This window comes from Athene noctua, chromosome 4 (assembly GCF_965140245.1).
Source record: "Athene noctua chromosome 4, bAthNoc1.hap1.1, whole genome shotgun sequence".
Classification (NCBI taxonomy): Eukaryota; Metazoa; Chordata; class Aves; order Strigiformes; family Strigidae; genus Athene; species Athene noctua.
This window is the reverse complement of record NC_134040.1, coordinates 69,664,161-69,690,394: the sequence shown is the minus strand read 5'-3', so window position 1 is coordinate 69,690,394 and position 26,234 is coordinate 69,664,161.

Here is a 26,234-nt window from a genome sequence, read left to right as displayed (position 1 = left end):
CATTCTGATTTTAGAATGGCAATTTCAAGGCTCACAGCAGAATACAAATGTTGAAGGGAAATGCAAGGGTTGTATTTTCCTTTCTATAATAATAATGTTTCTGGTAATTTATTCATTGGAGAATTTCCTTACAAATAACCAGCTGTAGCACAGCCAGATGCCCAGGGTGGTAGCTAGGAAGTTAACATGCACAGATACTTCTGAAAGAAATTACTGAGCAATTCAAATAGTGAAATCAAACTGCAACATCCACTTGAGACAATCTTTGCAGAGATGCTCCTTTGTTAGCTACTAGTTGGAAGATAGATTTGGTTTATATTGTAAAGCTGTTCACTTTCACAGATCCAGAAGGGACCCATTTGTGTCTCAGCTGTAAAACAAAGCAGGATGCGTACAGCAAGGCAATAACCAAATGCAAATCTGTTAAATGTCTGGGTGTGCTGTAGTGACTGGCCACCAGTAAGCTCACAGATAAAATACAGGTGAATGAGCTTGGGAACACTATCATTATTTACTTATCACATCTTACGAAATATCTTTTTCCTTTTCATATTAAAGTGATAGATTATAAAGTGGAGGATTACATATATAATTATGCTATTTCACCTATAATGTATTCAGTATATAATAAACAAAAAGAAGATGGAAAGACTGTTCTTATAACAACATTGATTTTAGACATTAGAACTTGAGGCCATACCTGAGATTCTGATTTAGATTAAATATGTGTCAAAATCTTACAACTTCATCTGATCTCGTAAGATCATCTCTACTTGGATTAATTTGGAAGAACGAACACTCCTGCAAGGAATGTTGAATGCAGGCTCTTTCTAGCTAGAATAACAATATGTTTTATCTGGAAGAATACAAAGCTAATGCCACATTGCTCATACTCAAAATCCAAAAGGATTTTAAATTTATCTAATTCAGAACTATTTTATTTTTAAAAAAATAAACATTCACATTTTTGAGTCTGAGAAGTACCAAAGGAAAAAAAAAAAAAAGTAACACAAAGCAGTTGATCTTGTTGATGAAACTAGGCCTTGATAATAAGGAGCAAAAAAGCAATGAAATGATGAAGGGTCAGGAACAGAGACTTCCAGTAGAACCATTTGAATGATTCATCATCGAATGTTTATCAAAGTAGGAAACTACTGACCATCAGTCATCAGTTTTGCTGAATTCTCAGAGAAAAAAAAAAAAAATTACCTCTTGGTTCAAGCTGCAAGCATTAAGCACCCAATTACCGACACTGAAGGGAATAGCATCAAAATGCAGACTCAAATTTAACTAAAAAAATTTAAAGCTAGTTTTAATTAGACAATTGCATCACATGTCAGCTCAGGTTTTGAAATATATTTTCTTCCTTTACTGGGACAAAACCAAAGACTTTCAAATATTATTGCAGTATGTCCCAGGGTCCAAAGTCCAAACAGAAGAATTCAGATTTGGAAACTGTTTTGGTTTTATTTAATATTTCTTTTCCTCCAATTCTCTTTCTTTTTGTCTGGTCAAAAGTAACTGAAGAACTCTGAAGTCTCAGAAATACTCAGATGTCATCAGAATTAACCCATATCCTTGAAACAGCATATTTTGAAGACAATACATGCAATCAAAACTTTTTAACCAGCACTCCAGTGTCTTAATTTTCCACTACCATCTACCTGTTCAGGTCCATATAAGTGTATACAAGAAAAGATCAAAACAGCTAAGGAGATCAGTGCATACTTAAATTAAACAAGCATTGACAAGCATTTCATCAACTTTGGTTGACAATCCCATTGAGTGGAAAGGGATTTCTGAGAGGGTTCTCATTTAAATCCCTCTTACAAGCCTCAGTTTAAAAGTACAGAGCATTTTTTTCTTCTTTTAAAACAGTTCACCTATCCTTAAAGAAGCATATAATAATTCAGTAATGCTTGTTATAGTAAGTGTTACCACTTACTAGTTGAGGGACAATGTTAAGGTCCAAGCTCAGGAGCACACATTCTATTGAATAGGTTAGGCACAGACACAACCATCAGATAACGTCATGTTAAGAAAACACCTGTGATTTGAGCCAATGAACAGTTTTAGGTGACACTAGACTTGTTAGATGTATTTCTGTAAAGAAAGTTTGGCTTCAGCCTGTAACTGAGCTCCATGTATGGAGACTTGCAGGATTCTGTCTCTCACAGGAACACCAGCTGACAGTGTGCACAGAGCTTCCTTAGGAGATTCACAAGGCCATTGACATCCTTCGAAAATTTCACACACAGCAAACCATCATTATTCCTCATAGTTTGAGATAGAAATGTAACCTATTCAGAATGGTGCAAAATAATCTAAAACTAATCAATACAAGCAGGTTTTACGGAAATTTCTTGAAGAACTTAGGAATTTGATTATAGAATCATATCTATCTCAGTAAAATGCCCTTCATAGCAAAATGTGGAACATCTTCAAATCACAGTAAGTATATAACGGAACCTGGTTTATGACCTGAGATTTTCTGAAACCATTGTCTTTGGACATGAATCAAAGTGATGGTCTATCAGTATCTGCATATTTTATCAGTTTTCTTCATAAGTATTTAAGAAAAGGATAAAGAAGATATATATACTTGCTTCTCTTGGTAATTTCAGAGGGCTTACTTTACAAATTTTACATTTCAGGGAAGGCAGCATTTGGGATACATCTTTAACAGTATTTGTTCAGTTTTAGGATAATTCTGTCTAGCTAGAGACAACCTTATGAAATCAGTGTCAGTATGACATTAGAGTACATCCTGAAAATGGTAATTACCTTAAAGATGGATAAAATTCTTTTCAAAGTGACATTTCAATGAAACACTTCTATCAAAAACCTTTAATTAATATTATCTTGTCCATCATCTTTGTATGTACGTCATGTTGTACATACAACAAAATTCTGTGCCAGTTCCTATTTTTTTTCCATTAGTATCAGGAGCAAAAGTCATGGTAGTTCCTTAAAGTAATGGCAATCATGTAATCATCTATTAAACCTGCCTCTGAAAACTGCTTCTTCTGTATGACTGTCAGAATCTACCAATGCTCCTATTTTTGATGTAGTGTGATAGTGCTAAGCTGACAGCAGAAGACAAAGAAATATTGTACAATATGCATTTATTCCCAGGAAGTACTTTTAAATGTATAGCAGTATGATTTAACAGTAAAATAATCTCATTCCTATTAATGCAGCAATCCCAGTTGCAGTATCTCAATTTATGAGACTTAATCATTCTCATCCATCAAGTTGCTAAGTCTTTAATCACAACAGTGTTTTCTAAAAGAGATGTATTCAGAGTCATTTTAAATTTTAATGCCAAAACATATTGTATTAGAAACTCCTCCAAATATAACATTTGCTTCTCAGTCAGTCTAAAATTGTTTACTCGTTCCACATTTTACTTTGTTTAGCACAATCCACAAAACATTTCTACTGTCACATTCAACTTGCACGCTACAGAAACCCACAATGACTCTAACGCTATTGTTTTATTGAAGAGCTATTAGGGATATTTGTTAGTCTCAGACATGCAGAACATATAGTTATAAGTGTCACATGTTTAAAAAAATATCATTTGCATTGTTTTCCAGAATAGGAAAATTACAATATTCAGAAGGACATGTGCTTTGCTCATGACAAGAACACTTTTTTAAAAAATGTTTTTCTGGTGAACATTGTGGAACACATACAGCTCAAAATTGTGCTTCTTGCTCTTAATCCACAGAGCTGGTGATATATACCCCCATTTGTAAAGCATTTAAGGACATGTTTTCCTTGTGTATGCACAAAAGGCACTTTCCTAGGTTGGAATTAAGGGCGTTCATAAAAGTGAAAACATTCCTTGGGTGAGGTGTAAGAAAGTTAGGGACTATACTGCTAAACTGCAGTCAACACAAGCACGTGTTAAAAGTAATAGATTTAAACACATTGTTAAATCAGAGCCTGAAGTACAATTGCAGAGCCAAACTCCATCTCCTCAGCATTACAATTGATACTGTCAGCCAGCAAGGACTTACTAGAGGGCCTGTAATCTCTTTATTAGGAGCATTTAGTGTGGTCCATTGCTCATGCTCAAGTGATAGAAGTAGTCATTGAACTTAACAGAATATCACATATACCATCATATACCATCACTGCACCAAGCCCAAACAGCTGTACAAACACCTCGAAGCAATTTGTGCTAGTGTACAGCCATGTCAGCATGCAAAAGATGCAGAAATTTAAAGAACAGTTTGATGCAGGTTTCTGGGGAAAGGAAGATCTATTATGTACCCACCAATGTTACCAGTGATCACAGTTCACATAAATGTGCAGTCCACCATATTGTACATCCAGAGTGTTTAAACCTACCATGTGTATGCTGCACAGCCCTTCAGCTCTGCGTGTGTGTGCGCGTGTGCAACAGTCACTGGGCACAAGCCAGGCTGGCCGTGCATCCTCTGGTCACGCGAAAGCGTGCCACAGAGATCTGCTGATTCACAGAGCACATGACACACAGTACATTTGTCTGTATTTCCAGGACTAACTGATCTGCAGCTATGTATAGACTATCGCAATAGAATGTTTAGGATTTCAAGATGTATCCTAAACGGTTTGAAAACTGAAGAAAGCTCAGACTGTAAGAACCTCTCTTTGCAGGGACAGTTTAACAGCCAGTTTAGGGGATGTCAAGAAACAATGCCTCACCGCCACCTAGAGGCAATTAAGATATCCCCTTTCTTATCCTCGTACAAAACCCTTCCTAGTTCTGCTCAAAACGGAAATATCCTGTACTAAGTTTTTTGAAAAGTAGATTAATCTCAAGTCTGTTAAGCAGGCAACGAAGTAAATCAACACTTTATAGATAATGGATATGAGTTAACAGTCAAATATCCAGGTCTTTGTACCACTGAGAATGCTGTAACTAAGCCCAAAGGCTGTGACTTCCTGCATTACAGTGATCTCTTTCAAAGGCAACAAAAATCTATGATAAATATAAGTACATATATTTTAGTATATAAAAGTAAAAACTTTACTTTAAAATGTAGTTTTATTGCTAATGCTTTTTTATCAATAAAACTACATTGATGATGTACAGTTGGACAGTACAAAAACAGTATATACACAGCTCTTATCTTTTAGTCATTAAAAAAGGCACACGAAATATTTCAACTAGGTCTCCAGAATTATATTTTTTTCACTATTACTCTGTTGAAATGCTTGTTGGCTTTTTGAGTCTTGGAATGTTGCACTGAGAAAACAATTTAAACACACAACTATGAAGCAACTGTGGACATGTTTAATATTTCTTTTTGTCATTACCATTCATTCTGCATGCAACAAAATATTTCCCCTCTTTGCCTATGAAACTTTACACAGCCCAAGTTAAATTTGGTTTACATCAGTGTAAAATAACAGCCATTGAGTTTTGCTTACAGTAGAGATTCCCAAACTGCATTGCCTAATGTTCCTAGGAGGAGATTCACCCCAGATGTGGTGCCTCTGTGAGTAGCGTTTACCCCACAGTCAAGCCAAGAGGATAGACAGAAGGGTTAAAGGGATGGCAAGTTTTCTGTCACAAAGGACATACCTATGGCCATGAGATTCAGGTTTTCAGTTTGGGAATAGTACAGTAATCAGGGAGAAGAAAGATTTACAAGTTTGCTTTTAGACCTAGAGAAGGAGGAAAGGGAACAGACTCTGGTAGTCTCATACTTTTGGCCTGGTACAGAGCTGCTAATGCTGCCAAAATCCCCACAGCTGTTGCTGCCACTTCTTGTAGTGCTTGAGCAAATAGGCAGAGCTTGGGATCTCCTGGGTTAGAGCTGGATCTTATCATCAAGTTTATTTAATGAGAGCCAAAAGTAGGGGAGAGAAGACTGAATTATTTCAACAGGAATATCTGGATTAAAATCTTCCCTCAGTTCTCTTCCATATGTTATAAAAAGTCCCTGTAATAAATGCTGTAGTCTTAAAACTATTTGAAAGTTGCACACATTTGGAAAGAAAAATATTCAGTCTGTATATTACTTGGGTTTTAGCTCCTGGGGTTTTTGGTTTGTGTATATCAAAAGAAATTATTGGGCAGCATAAGGATAACAAAACTTGCTGAGAGTTGTGACAGTAGAAGGAACCAGACTGAAAGAAGTTCCTTCCACCATCTGTATGCATCTGTTCCAATTTGTACTGGTTCCTGCAACACGAAGCTCTTCACAGGTAGTACAAGACGCATCTGGACAGTAAAATGCCCTGTCTTCATTTATTTCCATAAAATTCATTGTCATTATCATTTTGGCTGAAATTCTCCATGCTGGGTGTCTGCACAGACTGATGGATTTGGGGGAGTTTTGTTTTAATACTTAGCAATTCTGTTTAGATGTAGCTAAACAAACTGTAAACATATGAGAGTGCTTGGGGGGCAGGGGGTGAGGTCCACCTAAAAACATTAGATTGACTGTTGCACTAATAAATTTTGGTGCTCCAAGGGGGACCTTCAAATTTGCTAAGGAGTCACCATTCACCACTCTTTACCTTTTGAAAGATGAGTTCATCCACATTTGGCCAGGTTCTACCACCATGAAAAAACTGTCACTTGCATGTGTCCAGCAGAGATTTTCAAAGAGCTTATTAGTTATCTAAAGAGTCTGTCTAGAATGAGAGTGATCCTCAAAGCTCCTACAAACCAAAAAGGCAAAGGACTGCATTGATACACCATTCTCATTAGGCATGCTCCAACCAGTTTACTTGGGATTTTCCCTAAAACTGTCACACAGGTTATTCAGAGGATACTGGAAACTAATCAAGAGTAAAATTACTAGGAAGGTCATTCTGAAATGTTTCAGCTACTCCATTCACCCCCAATCTCTCTTTCCTGTTTATAAAGTCCCAAGACATCAACAGAAGTTTTCTTCAACATTTTCATCCCACCTACAGGAAGGACATTGGGAACAGGCAAGAACTTGCAGCAATTTTCAGAGACCAACTTGTTTTTTCCAGGACACAATCATTATATTGGGACAAGTACAAGAAAGCTCAGTGCTGTTTTTACACAGAAGCCACATCCATTCTGCATGTGACATTAAGCTTATTTATTAGTCACTCATTTTTATCCTTTTTAGTGCTCATGAAAAATGGAAGACATGAGTAATTCAGCTCAAATTCTGTCCCAGAGAGAAGAATAAATACAAAGCAGACTGAACAGGGAGGAAAACAGCCTTCATGAGAAGAGAGCTAAGCACAAGTCAGGAATGATGGCTGTGATGGAACTGCAGCCACTTTGTGATAGTATTCTTGAATACTAACTAACTTTATCACTGGCTAGGAACACCCAATCTGCATGATACTCTGGTAAAAATATCCTCCTCATGAAATCTGTGTCTTTCACAGCATTAAAAATACCTGAGAAACTGTTGTTTTTCCACTGGGAGCTTGAAATGACAGACACCTCACTTCTGTCAGGAGAACTGTATTCACATTTACTTACTATCTTCAGGCAGGCTGCTGAGGACTTGAGATCTCTGCTTTCCTTACCAGATACTTCCAATTTGTATGTGCCTGAGCTACCAGCAAGACTTCCTATCCTCCCAAGAGTGAACTGTGACTGCACTTACTACCTGTTTTTTCAGTCTCCAAGTTGAAAGGCTCTTGCCAGTTTCACTTCCTGTCTGCAGAAGGCAATACAGCTGTCCATATCTTTATAGATGAGCAGTCTAGAAAACAAAGGAGTGCTCTTTGAGACCTCTTAAAAAATGAAACACAGAAGATAAACCATATAGCTACAAAGAAAAAAAGGAACAAGAAAACCATAACATTCAAATACCAAACAGCTAGGAAACAATTTGGATAAAGTACCAGCTGGAATGATGCTCTGAACTATGAAAAAGGAAATTATTTTTCACTGTTTGGTTCACACTGTGCGCAGGGAAACAGAGTTTTCTTTCTTTGAAATGATCAGGATTATGTGAAAGAAATATGATTCCATTATCAGTTTATTCCCCTCTTGGGAAGAACTAGTAAGCCTCCCTAAAATTGACTGTTTGGGTCAAAAGTATGAGGTCATTATATTCTCTGACATAGACAGTATTGGTACCATGAAGAGGAATTTCAATTGCAGGATTATCTGTTTACCAATATATCTTAATACCAGGCATTATCATCGACTTTTCCTCCTGGGGCTTACCTTCTACATCAAAGTTAACAGACCTAATGGCACACCACCATATTATATGATATTTTAAGGACTGAACTCAACTGAAACTGCCTCAGCTGTAGTATCAGATACTGAGACAGTTACTGGAAAAGTTATTCTATTTTATAAAAGCGTTTCTCAAATTCATTGAGTGGCACCCTGATTTGGCAACAGTTATGTGCCTCTAGAGCTGAAGAGTGAGAACTAACCAGAAATCCTGTTTTAAAGTATTTCTACCTATTCCCTGACTTTGGAGGAATGGAGCTGCTGCCAGCCATTAGAGGTGTTTAGCTGTTCTTGGGCTACTGGAAGCACATAAGGAGACTGTTTCTTATTCCTGTTTCTCAAAAAACCACATAGAACTGTATGATACTAATATCCAGCAGCTCACTATCTCCACTTGGCACTGACCCCACTGCTTCCTCCCTCTGCACCACCCCAACTGCTGTGCACTTGTATCAGCCTTGAACCAGCCCTAGAATCTGTTGGGCCTTCTATGTAAGAGAATTTAAAGCATTAATCTGGCAGAAAACTAGCTCAAAAAAAAGCAGGGGGCAGGGGGTGTTTTCTGCTGGCTTATGGAACTCAGTTGGCTGCCATAAATGTCTGTCAGGAACCAAAGCTGGCATGAGGGAAGGGCAGAGCCAAGAATAAGTGAAAAGAAGGCAGGAACAAAGAAGTAGAATGCAAAATTATCTTTCAAATACGACAAAGATTGAGCTTTGTTAGATCTAGACCCCAAATCTATAAAGCTCACGACCCTTTTTCTACAACAGCTTTTCCTAAGCCAGCAGGAACGGCAGTAGTGTCCGCTTACCTCATCCTTGCATATCTGACAACCAAATAATGTTAATTGGCATGAAAGTTTTTGCTCATATTTCTGGCATTCACTCCAAAGACATGCCAGTATTTCAGAGCAACACTTTCTCTGTGACTCAGTGCACTTCAGAGAAGCAGGAAGATAGAATTCAGTTTGTTATCAGTATGGATCATGAAATTCGTTCCATTTCCATAGCTGCAGAAAAATCAGTTAAGCTAACCTATATGCCATGGAGCTATTATGTCAAAGGAAAATTTCCCAATAAACTCTTAGAGAAAAGAACTGTATTTAGTAACGGTAACTCCAAATGCTAAATTATTTGTTCTCAGACACCACATGAATGTATGAAAGATAACAGTGACATAGAAATACAGCTGGTACTGATTGTAAGATCTTTTCCATCATTAGCCATTTGCTATCAACCGCTTGTCCGTTATTATTTCCAAAGTGATCCTCATATTGTTTTTCTTATTCAGACAAATTTCCCTTAGATTCCTATAACATTCAATAGTAATTTTGGACTAAAAGTAAAAGACAAGATATGAAGATTCAAGACCAATTTGTAAAGAGAAATGAACTCCTAGCAACTGCTCAGGGAATCTATGACAGAAATATCTAGGCGGCAAAAACTGATGTATAAAATGTAACTAGTCATTAGAGAGTAATGTACTATCAAGATTAATGGCTATTTGCTTTTTCTTCAGAATATTTTCTCCATGACAAGGTACAGCTGTCAGGGTTTCAAGAGATCTTGATTTTTTTTGGCAGAAAAAACAATAACAAACTGCAGTTCACTGAATATTTTCCAAGCGTAGTTCCCAGTTGCCATAGAGGTAGTAGACATTTTGGAGAAGCTCCAGCTGAACCAAAAACCAAGCAGCTCTTGGCACTGCAAAAGTTATTTTGAGTCTGTCACACACTCCAGTAGGATCCAACAGTGAATTACAAAAATACTGCTTCAAAAGTTTCACAAATCCTCCTCTGGAGTTGGTCTGAAGCCTCCAAAATACACAAGTGTTACAATATGGGCATACAATAACTTCAGAGCTATGTATGTTTGAGATCTGCCATCATCTGCATCACACTAACTGTGGAGCAGTTTTATATGAAGCCAGAAAGTCAGGCTATCTTGTAGCAGTCAAGAGCAGGAAAGATTTGAACATTCCTGTTGTCTGCAAAGAGCTTGCTGAATAATTCTCAGAACAGTTTGTTCAGTGATACACATAGAGTGGGTGCTCAGGACAAACTGCCAGCAGGCTACCATTTGCTTGAATTTAATACTCAGATTTTATTCATATCTAATAAAATATTGATCATCTTGTTTAAATGAAATAGTCAAAATCCAAGCTGCGTTTAGCTGCAGTTGGTCAGCTATGATGCAGGATGTTTGCATATTCTCCCAACTGGATGAGTTTACAGGCATATCAAACAACTGTGCAGCTGGAAGTATAATGCAGCTCTTTCCCACAGCACATTAAACCTTGGGGTTTGCATTCTGTGAATGCTTGAGATTTTCAGACTATCTGGAGAGCAAGGAGAGGTGCAAAGAATGAGAAAGCTTGTTTGAAAAAAAATTAATTTAACAGTTCAAAACAATTCACACTATTTTCTCCTGTCTTAATTATAATTGACTCTGAAGAACACATTCTGCACACAAGTGTGCTGGAGATACTTAATCTCTTTCAGCATGCTTGGACATAAAGCTCTCGTCATGGGATATCTAGGGAGAGATAGCACTTGCTAAAAAAAACCCTAGAATCTATACAAAATGCTGCAAAAGCCTCATTCCCTCCTCCTCCCAAAAATAAATTCAAGAGGAACACAAGATCTCTCATTAACATATTTCAGTCTCATTTAAGGGCCTATAAAATCCCACATACATGCAATACCCCTCCTGACACTGTGCAAAGATAGTTATGAGGATCTGGAGTGATGGTTCTATTTTTGACCACTTTTGAGACTTGAACTGAACTTTATCTGAATGCCAGTTCTTAAAACATGTTTTCTTCAGAAGACAAGTTACTGAACTATTTCTCATCCTAGATACAGTTGTTCCAGCAATAAGCCACACACATCAGTACATAATCTTGGATGTAAAAAAAAAAAAAAAAAAAAAAATAGTAAACACCTACAGCAAGCAGTGAATTTATTAACATGAGGTCTCCTGATCCTCTTGATTAAACCAATTGGTATCAATGGAGTCAGAAAGCAGAAAGTTTTCTGCAAGCCAGTAGCCATGTTAAATCATTTAATCTGTCATAATGTCAAGATGTGAAACTTTTTTTCACCTCAAAATCTGCAAACATTTTCTAATAAATTATTTCTGCTGTGGACCAGTTCAGATTTTAGTCTTTGGCCCCTGTTTGTTTGGATTGCAGAGCAATTCACCTGTCAAATCACAATGGATGAGATCCTCTAAAACAGATAAGAAATTTCAGAATAGATCTCTCATATTGCTGAACATCTTGTATCTAATAGCTAACACTAACAAGTAACATTACAATAGCTAATATCTAATGCTACTTTCAATGTGAACAATCATACTGCACTTTTGAAAATTTCACCCACATATTCTAAAAATTGCTTTGAAGTCAGATATTCACTTTTATTTTTAAAGAAAGCTTTTAAATGTGGTCCTGTTTCCATACATTTGCACTCTGATATCAATTCACACATTCCTTGTGCAAAAAACATACAGTTTTTATAGCTCTTACACTACATTTTATAAAAATGGCACCCCGAAATTACTAGTCAGGAGTCAGGACAAATAAGGAAATATATTTTCTTGTTCATAAAAGCAGGACAGGACATTCTATTTTTAGGTAGGACTCAAATGTATAATTTGGTAATTTATAAAATTTTGCACATCATTTTCCCACCTGTAAATGAGGAATGCTATTTTCAGTTTTACTGAAAACAGAATACTTTCAAGCGTTGTCTCTCTCAATTAGAAAAAGCTCACAGTGAAAGCAGTATTGCTGTGCATTAGTATTTCTGCTGATCAGGCACCTAAGACTAAGATTCAAATTATACATTATGTCGAAACCTGTAAGGAAAAAGATGGAATAACTCACTTGGGCTCATGACCATTAATCTTTCATTTCTTGAGCAAATCTTTTGCAAAACACTCTTAAGTCAATTATGGTTCCAGACAGAAGAAGAACAAATATAGAAAATTATCATCAGTCAAGAAGATCTGAAAGTGAAATGCCTGGATTCTACAACAGAAAGCAAGTGCTAGATCATAATTAGTTCATCCATGGTTCTAAAATACTAGTATTACCTTCAAAATAACCCTAGTGAAGTCAGTTGCTCAATAGGAGTATTTGTAAATATTAACATCATAATATTAATATTATGATAAATGTTGAGTTTAAAAAATATTCTAGTTCCTGAGAATCCTGTTGATTATTTTATGTCTAGGAACCTATTTGTAGATTGCATCAGACAGTAGAAAACTGTCTTTTCCACCCAGGTCTGTTCGTTGTCTTGTTTGGGGATGAAATTATTTGTTTGTCTTTGGGAAGAGACACAATGTGCCTTTGGAAAACCCAAGGAAATTCTGAGAACGAGGTGCTTTATAGCACCTTGGGTAGCAATTCATATGGAAAGTAAGTATCCAGTGAAACAGGCAGTTCTCTCTACTCAGCTTTTCATACTTGGATGCTGGCAGTAATTGCTGACCAGTGTACTGAGAGTTATTGCAGTCCTGACTGATGGCTCAACAGCAATATACTCCTGATAATCCTAATAAAGTATGACAGGTAACATTTTCTCTCTTCTTGTGGGGAAAGGAAGTGATATTTATTCTAAATCAGCCTCTTCAATAACAGGATTTTAAAATGTCTTCACTAATTAGTTCTGGCTGCTTGAAGGGTTGTTGGGGTTTTTTTATTTTTCTGTTAATTATTATCATTTCCTAACCTCATCTAGCTCTGCTATTGTTTCCTAAACCTTAAAAGCACAGCTGTCACAGAGAAGACTTTGATGTTTTGTAGCCTTTTGTATTTTTATTTAGTTTCTTCTCCTCAAAAAGGCCTTACATTAATGTCAGAAGCATTTAATGTCAGTTTACTACTTAGTGATCAGGTAATGAAGCAAAGCACAACTTCTGAAGGAAAGTTTGGTCAGGAGCTATTTCAGAAATGTATTGCCCAACACAAAAATTTTACATTAGAACTGATTTCTTTTTAAATAGAATATTTTATGCTTCTCAGGAAAGAGGAAAAACAAAACAAAACAAAACAAAACAAAACCACCCAAAAAACAGAAGTTAGAAAACACTCGAGTTTTAGTATTATATTATTATTAATATGTTGGTTCCAACCTGTATTTTGGAGGACTGGACAAAATATTGAAAGCTTACAAAAAACCCCAAACATTTCCTAATTTGGTTTCATAAAGAAAAAAATTCTTCACTGAATTACTTTTTGAGTAAAGTATGTTCAACTGATTCTAGAAAGCCTAACATCAAGCATAAAATGTAACTGGATATTGCAGGAATGGAAACAGGCCAAAAATTTATTTGCAATTTGAGTAAAAGAGCTAAACCATTCAGTTATTCAAGCACAGCAATAAAACTGGAGGTGATTTGGTAGCTCTGCGGGTTATAGAAACGTATGACAATAGGGAGGCATGAAGCTGTCTAGAGACAATACAGGTATTTAGGCCTATTGATACTAAACTTGCCTTTCTTAGTTACCTTCTATTCACCCTAAAGTAGTAAGCACTGAAATCCCCTGGGCCTGTGGACCATAATTTGAAATGTAATCCTGTAGTGAAAAAGCACAGTCTCTTTAGGATGAAAGTTGAAAAGCCTCAAAAGAGAGAGCTTTGGAGTACTGTTACAGAATCACTAAGCTTGGGATAGAATATGAAGATAAATCTCTAAAAGATTATGAGAAATAAACAGTAGTGATTGTGTGAATGTGGGACACTAATCTCCCTAACTTGGATGCAATTAAATGCCATCACTAAGAGCTGAAGGCTTAGATGGTCTTGAACTTGCTATAAGAGAGATTTCTTTAATAAATATCCAGTAAACCAATGAAAATTCATGCTGTTTTGGTTATAGGTTTAGCAAAAAATGAGGTCTTACAGAACAGCTTTTCACAGAAAACAATCTTGGATTGAGTGATCAAGAGCTGAATCAGTCTTTATCAAACTGTGAGATAGACCACAAGTCTGCCTGTGACTAATGTTTGAGATTTTAGAAAGGAACTAAAGAAACCATACAGAGTGAATTCAGGAATGCAGAGCTTTTAAAACATAGAAAGTAAGGAATCACTTTAAATCAAATGGCAGACACTATTTAGAGTTCACACTGCAAGCAAGCAAGAAAAAAAAAAAAAAAAAAAAAGCTAATAGGAAAAGCTTATGGGCTTCCTTCAGTGAATAAACTGCTTTTGTACACATGCAAATTTACCAAGAACAAAGAGCACTGTTCCTCGGAATGCAGAGGATGTAGAAAGAATGAAAATGTCTGAGATTTTTTTGAGGTAGACTTTATAATTACCATTGAAACAATCAACAATAATTCTTTATAAAAAAACTAAAGAAGGATAGGGAACAAAAAAGTTAGTGCTGTAAATATATAATTTATGATTTAATAGAGATTAACATTAATGTAGATCTAATCCACATTTTAAATTCATACCTTGCCTCCATTTTCTATATAGTTAATGATGAGGACATTAGTGGAGTAAGAAGTGAAAGTGAAGGTAGAGCATAAGAAATTATGACACATGAGAGAGAAATAAATGTTAACATTCTTAATACCTCATAAAGCAGAAGTAAGATGGGCTGGATAATCTCCATGTTGGAATACATAAATATGAAACTGTCAAATGAAACTGCAAGTCCAACTGCTAGGATTTTTGGAGGCAGTGTTTTATGACTGGAGAACAGTAAACATAGAAACAAAAGAACAGGAACAAAAACCAATTCTGGAACCACTAGACTTATTAAACTGACTTAATTAAAGAAAAAAAAAATTAAAAAGACCCAGAGTTGTACAATTAAGGGCAGAGAGATAAATGGAAAGCATTATAAATGATAATGTGGCTTTATCAACAGTAGATCATTTCAAACCAATCTAATATCTCTTTTCAAAAGCTATCTGTTTATTAGAATATTATTTATCAGAGATTTAAATAAGGCATTTGATGCAATATCCCTGCAGAAAAGGTTTGCTAAAGGTGAAGACAGATGCTAATACAAGGTTTCTGAAGCAGCTAAGGATGTGGTTAGAGGGATCAACAACAGCTTATACTGACTAGGTAACCACAGAATGAGAAGAGTTTACTGGGTGTCTTATCAATCCTGTTTAATAAGTTATTTAAAGATCTTAAGGAAAAATATAGGTTAAATTAGCAGAAAATGTAAGGTTGTGCAGTATTGTCATTATTACAAAGACCAAATCATTTTATAAAAGCATTTAATTACTGTATTGATTTGACTGATAGAATGAGATATAATTTAACAGTAGAAAGAGAATATTCATGCACTTGGTGACATCTGTTAAGGATTCCTGGGTCATTAATTATGGGTGATCATATAGGTTGAAAAGTTAAAAAAATAAAAGCAGGTATATTGGAAGATGTAGTCTACTGGAAGTAGTCTACTGGAAGATGGCTATGAACAGTGATTGCTGAAGCTATGAAAGGACTAATGAATTCACAAATGCATGAGGAAAGACATTTGTTGTTAGGGGAAACAAAAAGACTAATTAGGAATGTTGTCTACTGTTCTGGTCAACCAGTTTCAATGAAGATGAACTTTAACTGGAATAGCTGCTAAGAAAGATGATTAGAATTATTAGAGAGAACTAAATGGAGCAATACTATCAGCATGAGATCAAATGGTAATAAATCAGCTATAAATGTATCTTTACAACAAGTTCAGGAAAAGTCTTCCAGATAAAGTAATGAAAGCAGCAAGAAAATCCTATTTTTAAAGATGGACTAATAAATTGATATATAAAACTGTATAATTATATTAAGGAGTTCCTTGTAATAAGAGTTCTTATTCCTCTTACAAGCTTTCATAGATGGCTACATATATCTAAGAAGTTACATACACACGTGGGACTTATACAAACCATGTGTCCAAAAGGACTGGTAATCATCACTAGAGTCAGAAAGGAATTTTTTCCTTATGGTGGGTCTGCACTGTTTGAGTTTTTGGGTTGTTTTTTCATGTTCACCACCAGAGCGTGCAGCATATGTTCTTAAATGTCAACTGAGAATATTATTTTTAGAGTTGCATTTTGGGGATGTTTTGCTACATCTCCTGCTTTTTCTCCTAAGCAGCATGCAAATTCCAGTAAATGCTTCTCTCATCTTGCTTGTGTGTCATCTGGAATTCACTAGCACCATGAACGTATCTCTCAACAAATGAGAACAGAAACTAAGAAATATTTATTGCCACATACAACACCCACCACTGTGTGAAGACTTTGTTGGAAGATCCAGGGTGATTAGGATTTGTTTAGTTTTGAGTAATAACCATCTAGACATGGGGTCAGTATGAGTGGAACCAGCTGCTGTGGTGTGTCCCTACCCTCAAACCTTTATACCTCCTGCTATTGAGATATGTGGAATTCTGCAATTTGCTCAGGTACAATCAGTCTCCAGCTTGTTGCTCGATGATACTCTCAATACTACATACAGGCCCACTTGGGTCTCGACAGGGCAAAGGATTACATCCTGGGGTCTAAAGCAGCATTCAGTTAAAAGTAACTCACACCTGAAAGGTCAAGAGTCAAACACAATATTTTGCATGTATCTTTCTTTACCTGGTCCTCTTTTTCATAACATAGAATGAACTGAGTATTTCTTAGGAATCATACACAAGAAATACCCTCCACAACTTCCAGTGGGATTGCCTTACTGTAAGAGTAATTCTTGCCCATAGCCTTCCATCATTTCAACAGTCTTCCTTTTCTGAGGGTATCTCCAAGGCCTACCTCCTGGCATGCATATTACTCCCTGCCCTTAGCTTTATGCTGTTTCCAAATCCCATCTGCCCTTGTGATACCAACATTTTACTGAATTAGTTTAAATCATCATAGTTAACTTTCACTTAAATTTCTGCTTTAAGGCAAACAAATATAAATATATAAAAATGTCTTTCACATGTTTGTGAAACCCAACTCAGATATTGTCCCAGTTGTTCACACCTTGAATTATATCAGTACTCCCCAAATGCCGCCCTTCATATAGCAGATGTAAAGCCATTTAAATAGTTCTGTTATTTCCCTTGCAGTAGAAATGCTCTTGAGAGCGACAGCACCTCTGATCCACAACAGCAGGGTTATTATGTTGATCTTAAGTCAAGGGCTCTAGTGCTCTCTTTCCATAAGGTAGAAGGGAACCTGTGCTCACCTTACACTTTGAAATGCCTGCCTATAGACATTAAGAATTAGTTTAAACAACTCTGAAGGGAGAAGAGGTCTTGTTTCAGACCATCTTTAAAAAAACCTACTTTCTGATTTTCCGTTTTAGGTTCTAAGAACTGAATACCCTTATGGTTTGCCATTAGACTCCTTTTTGGATTTGATGTTGAAATGTGTTGGTTTATTATTATACACATGAAAGCACCCTGAAACAAATAATATGAGCATTTCAGCAGATTAATAACTCATTGTTATTGGTGAAAAGTTCTACATGTCACCAACAGCTTCTCAGCTCCCTCTTCAGTAGTATCAGTATAAGCCACATTAGACTACTCACAGCATGCAATAGAGTTGACTGATGAAATATGGCATTGATGTTACATAAACTTTTCCTTATTCTATAAAAAGTTCATTGCCACTAAAAAAATGAAGCAAAATAAGACCATGAATGGTGACAAAATTATTAAAAAGATTAATAATTTTATTCCATAGTTATCAATTGAGTTCCCTGTTCTCTAACAGGGCTAAATATGGTCATTATTGTCAGAAAAAAAAGACAGCAGTCTAGATATATTTTTAGAAAACTAAATTAAGATGTTTAGGAGTTTCTCTAGCCTGAGAGGTGGGGAAACTTGAACCTGCATTACAATTTGTGTCCCCCCATAACAGAGCTGGGGAGAGGCTGTGCTGTTTCAGCCTTCAGACCAGCGGCTAGACTGCAGTGAGTCCTCCCCTTCCCTAGACCCAAAGTGCTGCCTCTCCGTAAAGAGAATGTGCCTATGAGGCAGTCTGCTTCCATCCTGGTCTCCTTCAGATCCTATGCTACACACCTCTGGGAACATTCTGTTAAAGTAGAACCCCTTGCACAACACATCACTTTCTTTGCTTGATATTTTGTTTGAACTGGCTCAAAAGTATTTCTTTGAATGCAATGAAAAATATGTAACGATCAATTGGAAATTTTTTCATCACATCACTTAACATCCAGACTTTTTCTAAAGGTTGTGCCTGTGACTTATTCTGCTATAACTCTAGGAGTGCTTCTCCTCCTCCCTTCTGTTTTCCACCCTTCTGCCTCATACAGACAACTGTAGTCAAACAAACCCTTCAATTCAAATGTTTGAAGACTAGGTTGCCTTGAGTAGACCATTGCTAAGATTTGGAGGCTATATCCTCAAATAAGGGACTTCCTTTTATTATATTTTTCACAATAAAGAACTGCTGTTACATCAATCACTTGTAGCTGGCTTAATCTCACCTATAGCATATACTGTCATTAATAATCCAAGTATTCCAGAATACTTCTATTTTCTCTTAAAAAGCAAAAAAGCAAAATAAATCAGTTCATTCCACATAAAATATAACAATGGTTGCTTTCCAAGTGCTTACCTATCATTTTGCTTTAACTCATTAGAGTCTTTTGACACTTTACATTAAGGAAATTTTGTGGCAGTAAGGATACATGATTGTCTTCCCTTTCTGCCAGAAAAGGCTTCCTTCTTTTGCTTTTCACGTAACTTCTCCCAACCACCCATATAATAATTTAGACTTTCTTTCTGATGGAGTTCCTAATCATCAGAGAAGGTGCTTTGCTGCAAAGAAACAATAACATTACATCTATGCATTTTTATAGCATAAAACTGTTTAGTTTTGTCACATAGTTCCTGAATCGACATACACTTTATACTCAGCTGTGGAGGGTACAGTCCAATCTAAACACGGAGGTTAAAGCCTAATATACTAAAGCAAGTAGATGTTAAATAAAAAGTTCAAGCAGTTCTGAACTGAATGCTGAAATGATTATTTATCGAATAAAGAGTTTTAAATAGTACTGTCTACATTTGACAGATGTTTAACTAAACACTATCGTGGATCTTTGTCAGATTGCTGCTCATTAGTCAGTAATAATTACAAGAATACAGGATAACTTGTGATAGGAGTAATAAAGAAGAAAGCAATTTATTCTTAGATGAATAAAATAGGTAATTTATTTGTTGAAGGTGATCCATGCCCTCCTGCTTACCTCTGATTAAACAATAGCCCAGATCTCCACCCATATGCTAGAGGACAAAACCACAGAAGACAGTAAATCATAAGCCCTTTAGAATCTCTCAGTTACAATTTCATATTGTCTCCTTACAATAAAAACACTTCTTTCAGTAAAAGCCTGGCAAGCATGTTTACATTTTATTGGATGAAAGTAATTTCTTCAGCTTTCTTTCAAATAAGATGAATTTGGTGGATGTGCCCCTGTTGCTGGTTTGACAAGTACTCTAAGTCCCCACTAGAAATTAAATAAAAACTGTTAGTAGTTCTGTGAGAAAAATCCTGCAAATACTGAAACTTTTTCTTCATTCTTAGAATTTGTTACAGAAAAAAGTCACTTTTAACACAAGGCTTAACACAGTAAGGATTTAACACAGTGTTGTGAAACGAAGCAACACATTTTACCCCAAGAGCTTAATGAACATCACCAGTGATCTTGGTATTCTATAAGAAACTCAAACAAATCTGGATAAAAGAAAACAACGCATATCACAAAACTGCCCTAACATTTCACTATGTGGAAAGCATGAAGACCTCTTAAAAAATTAATTATAGGTTGGTTTGTTGGGGTTTTTTTCTTTACAGTTAAGAACATGTTATCTGGTGAGTAGGACATCTAAGTGCTAGAAATTAAACAGCACTTTATTTACTGAGAGATAATTATATAGGGTGTTCTCTAGACTGCAGAATAGCTGATGATGAAGTGGGAAAAGACATTCCAGAGAACACGAACTTCCCTTACAGTAGACTCCTAAGTGCATTACCTAATATACTCTTAAATATTAATCTGGTTCAAGTATTTCCACCAACTATTCATTTTTGTCAAACAGATCCAGACAAATTTCTGAAGTGCACCAGACCACTTTTTATTTGTTCTAGGAATTTCCTAGGCATCCAGTTTCTCCCAGATTTGTAAGCAGTAAATAAATTTGTAAGCTGCAGTATTGTTATTCAATAATTATCTATACAGCAACTTTGTAACTATGCTGGAAAGCTGAAATACTATACTTGAAATTCTCATTTTCTAAATCTCTCTTTCTTTTCCAGTTGTTCTTTGCAGACACTTAAATCTGTCTTTTTCTATCTCTCCCACTCTCAGTGTCCCATCAAGTTCACTATCAGCAAAAGATTATTTTCCCACATCTCACACAGATCAGATCCTAACTTAGTTCCTTTGGTTCCTCCAGCATGTTCCTGCTCTGTCTCTAATAGTTTATGTGATCTTGAAAGACTTCCAGTTCTAAGCATAAGTGGGAGTAGCGGAGCTCCTTTTAAAATTACTTGAAAGTTACTTGGTAATCACATACCAGTCATCTGTCTTCCAAAGCTCTAATCAGAAAGCGATGCATAAAAAAGCCAGCATTTGATGGGTTTTTTTATTGACCTGATCAAACATTTAAGAAAAGGGTGTACTCCTCCTGAAGTCAAGAGGGCATCAGCTCAAATTAACTATGTGCTTAAGGACTCTGATTCATCAGACTTTCCAGTACTTCATTTGTAAGCCAAATTGCACAGTGTACTTTTGCTCTGATGTCAGTCTACTAGCATTAGAAAAATTGAGGTGGAAATCTTGAAGTGATTAAATGTCAGTGTATTGAATTTCATATACCAAAAAGCAAAAATGCCAAGGAGTCTGTTTTAATAAGTGGTCCATAACAGGAGTGAAGAAGGCTGATGACAAAATTCATGCTTCAACCGATTAATTAAAATATGTGATACTGATGTGAAGAAGAAAAGTCTACCAGAACAGCTTGAGTAGACAAATACTTCTGATTCTATGATCTGTACAAGTAGAAAGTACAAAGGAAACCAGGACTGATGCATTTCTCGTGGTAGCTGGCATTTGAACCTGGTGGGCAGCTGAAAGGTCAAAGCGTACAAAGTCTCTTCATGTGCTTTCCTCGCTTATTTTCCCCCATCTGAAGTATAAATTCTTTCATCTGGAACTTTGACTTGACTTACAGTTCCATAGGGATGAACAGTGACATGCACATCCATATTGGCTGCTTAGAATGAATCATGCAAACTTTGCTGCTGCTATCTCACTTCATTATGAGGCAGGCTCTTACAGTCAATGACAGAAAAAACATGAGTCACCAGAAATTTTCAATGGTCTCTACTGTCTGTGCCATTACCCAAATACAGTTACTACCTCAGTAGTTTTGCTAGTCTAGGTTTTATTAGAGCTGATGAAGAGCTAATAACAGAAGAACAAAAGCGACTTAATAGAAGCTTTTTTTAATTTTGTTCTTTCTCTGTCCTTAATCCACTGTCCTATTCATCCAGTTTGGGCAGTGTGGACAATTTTATTCAAAGGCATGGCATGATCAGAAAAATGATGGAATGCTGTTCTTCATCTGCTACATAATTTTCCCATTATCTCGTAACTTTATCAATGATAAAAATATGTTTTTTTTATATATATATATATATATATATGAGAATATCACAGCTCATGCAAATTCAGGGATAAATTTTACCACTAACTTTCTCAGTATGAAATCTTCTCAACCACAAGGCCAATCTTCTTTTCATAGAAGTTTTACATCAATATATTTTAACTGAGTACATAGTGCAGTTACTCCTCTTTACATTTTGAGTGAGAAAGTTAGAGAAGTGGCCTCTGCTCATACCCAAATATGGATAAATCCAAACTATAAAAAAAGCAGCACTTACGACCACTTCTCTGCTCAAACACAACTGAAAAAGTTCTAAAAGGGTTTGTATCTTTCTTTCCCATGTTTTTTACTTTTTAATCTCTGTTCCATTTAAGTCCTTTTACAAAGCCACTAGAAAGGTGGGTCTCTATAAGGATTCTGCACCATTTTTACTGACAAAGTTGTGGAGACAATATATTGGGATAAATTAGGTAGAATAAAAGTCCCAAGTTAAGTGTTTATCTGCTCGATATTTCATAAAAATTAAAAAGAGAATGGCAAATAATGCTATCAAGAGCTCAAAATGTATTAAGGATATTCTTCCATAACTGTCTCTTTAACTGTTCTGTATCCCCCTCCTTTATTCAACTAGGAGCATGATTATCCGGCAGTTGACCAGTATCTTCCACAAAATAGACACCTCTGTGACTGAAGGCAGGAAAAGGAACAAGACACCAGACAACATGCAGAAATCTTAGACTGAAAACTCTCCTTTCCTGCTGATCTGCTTGAGTGCTTTAAGAACAGTTTCCCACCATTAGAATAGTAATTGATACTGTTATATTGCAAATCATGTCTAGCATCACTACCTTTTTTATTATTATAAATTCTATTTTCATCTCTATGTAGCCGGTTTTGTTTGTTTGTTTGTTTGTTTGTTTTAATACAGGTCTGGTTTGGAGAATTCCAAACATTTGGCAATGGTAGTTGCATCTAGCAACCATGGATCCCCAGGATGGCAGATAATACAGTTGCCTGAATTATGGCCAGTCTCCAGGGTACCACATTCCCACAAATAAACCTTTCCTAGTCCTCATCTTTGGTTTGCTTTTTCATAAAATACATTGGTAAATACCCTATAATCTGACTGAGATTTCAAACTGTTGTAAATATTTCACTGTAGTAACATGGATCACAATTCATTAGAACTATATCATTAGTTACAGCATTTAAGATTAGAGAACCTCACTTTTCATTTTAAAAACTGAGCGACACTCAGCTTCAAAATACCTGAAGTGCAGCGGTCGCATCCAGAATAAGCAGATTGAAGTTCCTGTCAGCTGCTTTAAGGCTTTGGAATTTCTGTGTTTCATCTGTAAGTGTAAAGCCACTAGGTACATCATCTTCCACAGGTTTTTTATCAAGAAAACACCTCAACAGCTTAGATTGCAAATGCCTTCCCTTATAATTCCTTCCCCATTTTTTTAATCAAACCAACAAACAAGGAAGAAAAAGACCCACTACAACTTACTGTGTTGACATAATTGGTGTTGAAAAACTAGAAAGGAGTGGAAAACCACCAACTGAGGTACATCCTTCTTACTTCAAAGATTTCAGTACTTGACCCGAACATATTTTTATCACACATTCTGAAAAAGATTTAACAAAGGAAAAATTATCCCTAAATTTCAGATAGTGAGCTATAATCACACAGGGTATGGGTACAGAGATAAGTCCAAAAGTACAAAGTAGGTTAGTGAAGTCAGCTTTGTCAAAGTATTAAATGGAACAGGTGTGTACAGAGCGGGGTTTGCACTTTGGGTCTTCTTCATTCACAGAAATTAACACTAGGCAGCAAAACCATGGTAGTTACTGCTAATCCTTTACAAACTTCCAGTAAATACCTTCTACAACTTGTAGTGAGTTGTTGAAACAGAAAAAATAGTGTCGCCCAGCTCTGCCTCTCTGCTTTTTTTGCTAACTCATGTGTTATGGGACTGCTGAGTACAAAAGGTCAATGACTTTGCAGTCAGCAGTGACTGAAGTGAGAGGCTGGAGGCTGAAGAATGGAAGTTTTTCAACAACCTTTGTAATCATCATAAAGTGTTATCCTTGCTCCCTTTTTCAGAGTCAGGCTGATATGTTTGAGGCCAGCTTTCACTCAGTCATTAGACAAGGGGATTATTTAGGATTTTTAATGTTTGAGTATCAGTGCTTTACCATGTGGGAAACTAAAATGGTTAAGATACGCTTCAGAAATAGGCACTGTGTGAGGGTAAAGCACTGCAGCAGGGAAACAAAATTCACAGAAAAAACAATCTGTCTCACAAGCACACATGGAACAAATTTAAACAAGCTGATGTTTAAGTACATTGGCAAAAGCTTCTGCTTTAACATTGATGTGCTCTTGACCTGGAGTATCAGCATGTTCAAAATGCTGTCAGCATGACTCCAGGTTTGAGATTTTAACAGTTCAAATTCAATTTGGATAAGAACTTAATCTGCTGTAGATACCATGTACGTTACCAACACAAAGTTAAGCCACAGTACCCCACAATGCCAAAATGTGTCCTACCAGGTTCAACATTCATGTTTCTTATCCTAGCAGCCACCCTTCATCCAACTCCAAAGGAACCCTGCAGATTTATCTTTCCTAGGAGCTATCTTAAATGATCTTTGTTAGCCAAGTAGCACACTTTGTTCAGTTTTCTTGAATTAAAAGGGAAAAGGATGCTGCATCATCAGTGTTCACCAGCAACCCTGCATGCCTCTCTGGCCCAAGGTATCAAGCATTTCTTCTCTTCTATTGTGTTTAGGGGGGTAGGGTTTTTTCCCCATGTTATGGTGGCTCTCTTTGTTTCAAGTTCTCTCTGTGCCTTTTTTACCATGTGCTGATTTCCCTTCTGCATCAGTCATTAGTTGCCAACATTAAAAACTATGTCCTACTGCTGTAGTTCTAGTATATCCATAATCAGATAATAGTGACAGCCCTCGGCATTTTGAACCAAATTTGTCCCTGTTACCATTGCCACCTCTAAGGCCATGGTCACAACGTGAGCCGAGTAATAAAAGATCTACTAACCCAGCTAATTTTAGTTGAAAGGGGTACACGAGTTGAAACAGGTACTCATACTAACTGTTCAACCAGCAGCACAGACTAATCTCTGACAGGCACATTCATCAAAGTAATTCCTTCTCTGGGCACAGCTGACATGTTTACTCATTTGTCCCAGAAAACAAATTAATTCCACCAGTACATCACAATACAAAACTGAGATGATAGATACACATACTTTAATAAAAATGTGATTGTTATCTATTTCCTCTGCAGTAATATGATTTCCTGCATTCTGACCAGTCACGTCCCAAGGTCAGTAATTCAACACTTCTGGAGCAGCACTGAGAAAGGAATCCAGCTATTTAGTCTCCATTCTGCCATTCTAGTGGGAGTTTTCCCTGCCCATAGCAGGGCAGTTGGAACAACTTGATCTTTAAGGTCCCTTCCAATCCAAACCATTCTATGATTCTTACTCACTGTTAGTATTATTTCATTTTTGTGACGGTCTAATTTACAGAGAGGGAGGCTATAAATGCTCAGTGAGAGGTAGAATCCAGCCTTCCAGCTAGTTTTGCAGAATACTGTATTCAGTGTCAGATCAGCTGGAAAACCAAATAGAAATGTTATTGAATAAAATATCATCAGTGAATAATGTGTTTAAATATTATCCAGACATAATGATTGCTTACATATGGAAAGAGAAGGGAGAAGAGCAGGTGAACCAAGAGATGGATTTGAGACAAATCTTGAACTTGTTCGCTGAAGTCTGACAATACTGGAAAAGTGACCTGAGATTTCAGCAGAAGATTAAACAGTAGGTTTTCTCTGTATAACTATCTATCAGCAATAACTGGTTTGAGATGGGAAGGTAAACTTCCAATTCCTAAAGGTACCTTGAGGCTCCAGTAACCATTTCATCATTTCCTGTGCAGAAGGGGAAGAGAAAAGGCATCAGGATTATGTGGCTGAAGTGAAACCCTTCAGCTGGCTAAAGGATTGCACAAGACAGGACCTTGCAGTAGCCAAGCCCTGGGCAGCTCCCTTTCACAACTGTGATGGTGTCATGGTGAAACCATAACCACAGCCTGACATGATAACGAGACTCCTAGAGGCCTTGGCATAGGTTATCAGAGAACAACTGCATGGTAATCTCTGTTAAGTAGTTGTCCTGGTTCAGCTAGGATAGGGTTAAATTTCTCCAGCAGAGAGGGGGAATGGATCTCCAGGCAGGTTATTCATACAATGCTGATGTCAGGTCCAGCAGGGCAGTGCGGAAAGTTTTTTTTTTCCTTTGTGGTTTTGGTTCGGGGGGAGTATGGGGCTGTCTGTAACCATTGTGGTATTTCTCTGTATATCTTTCA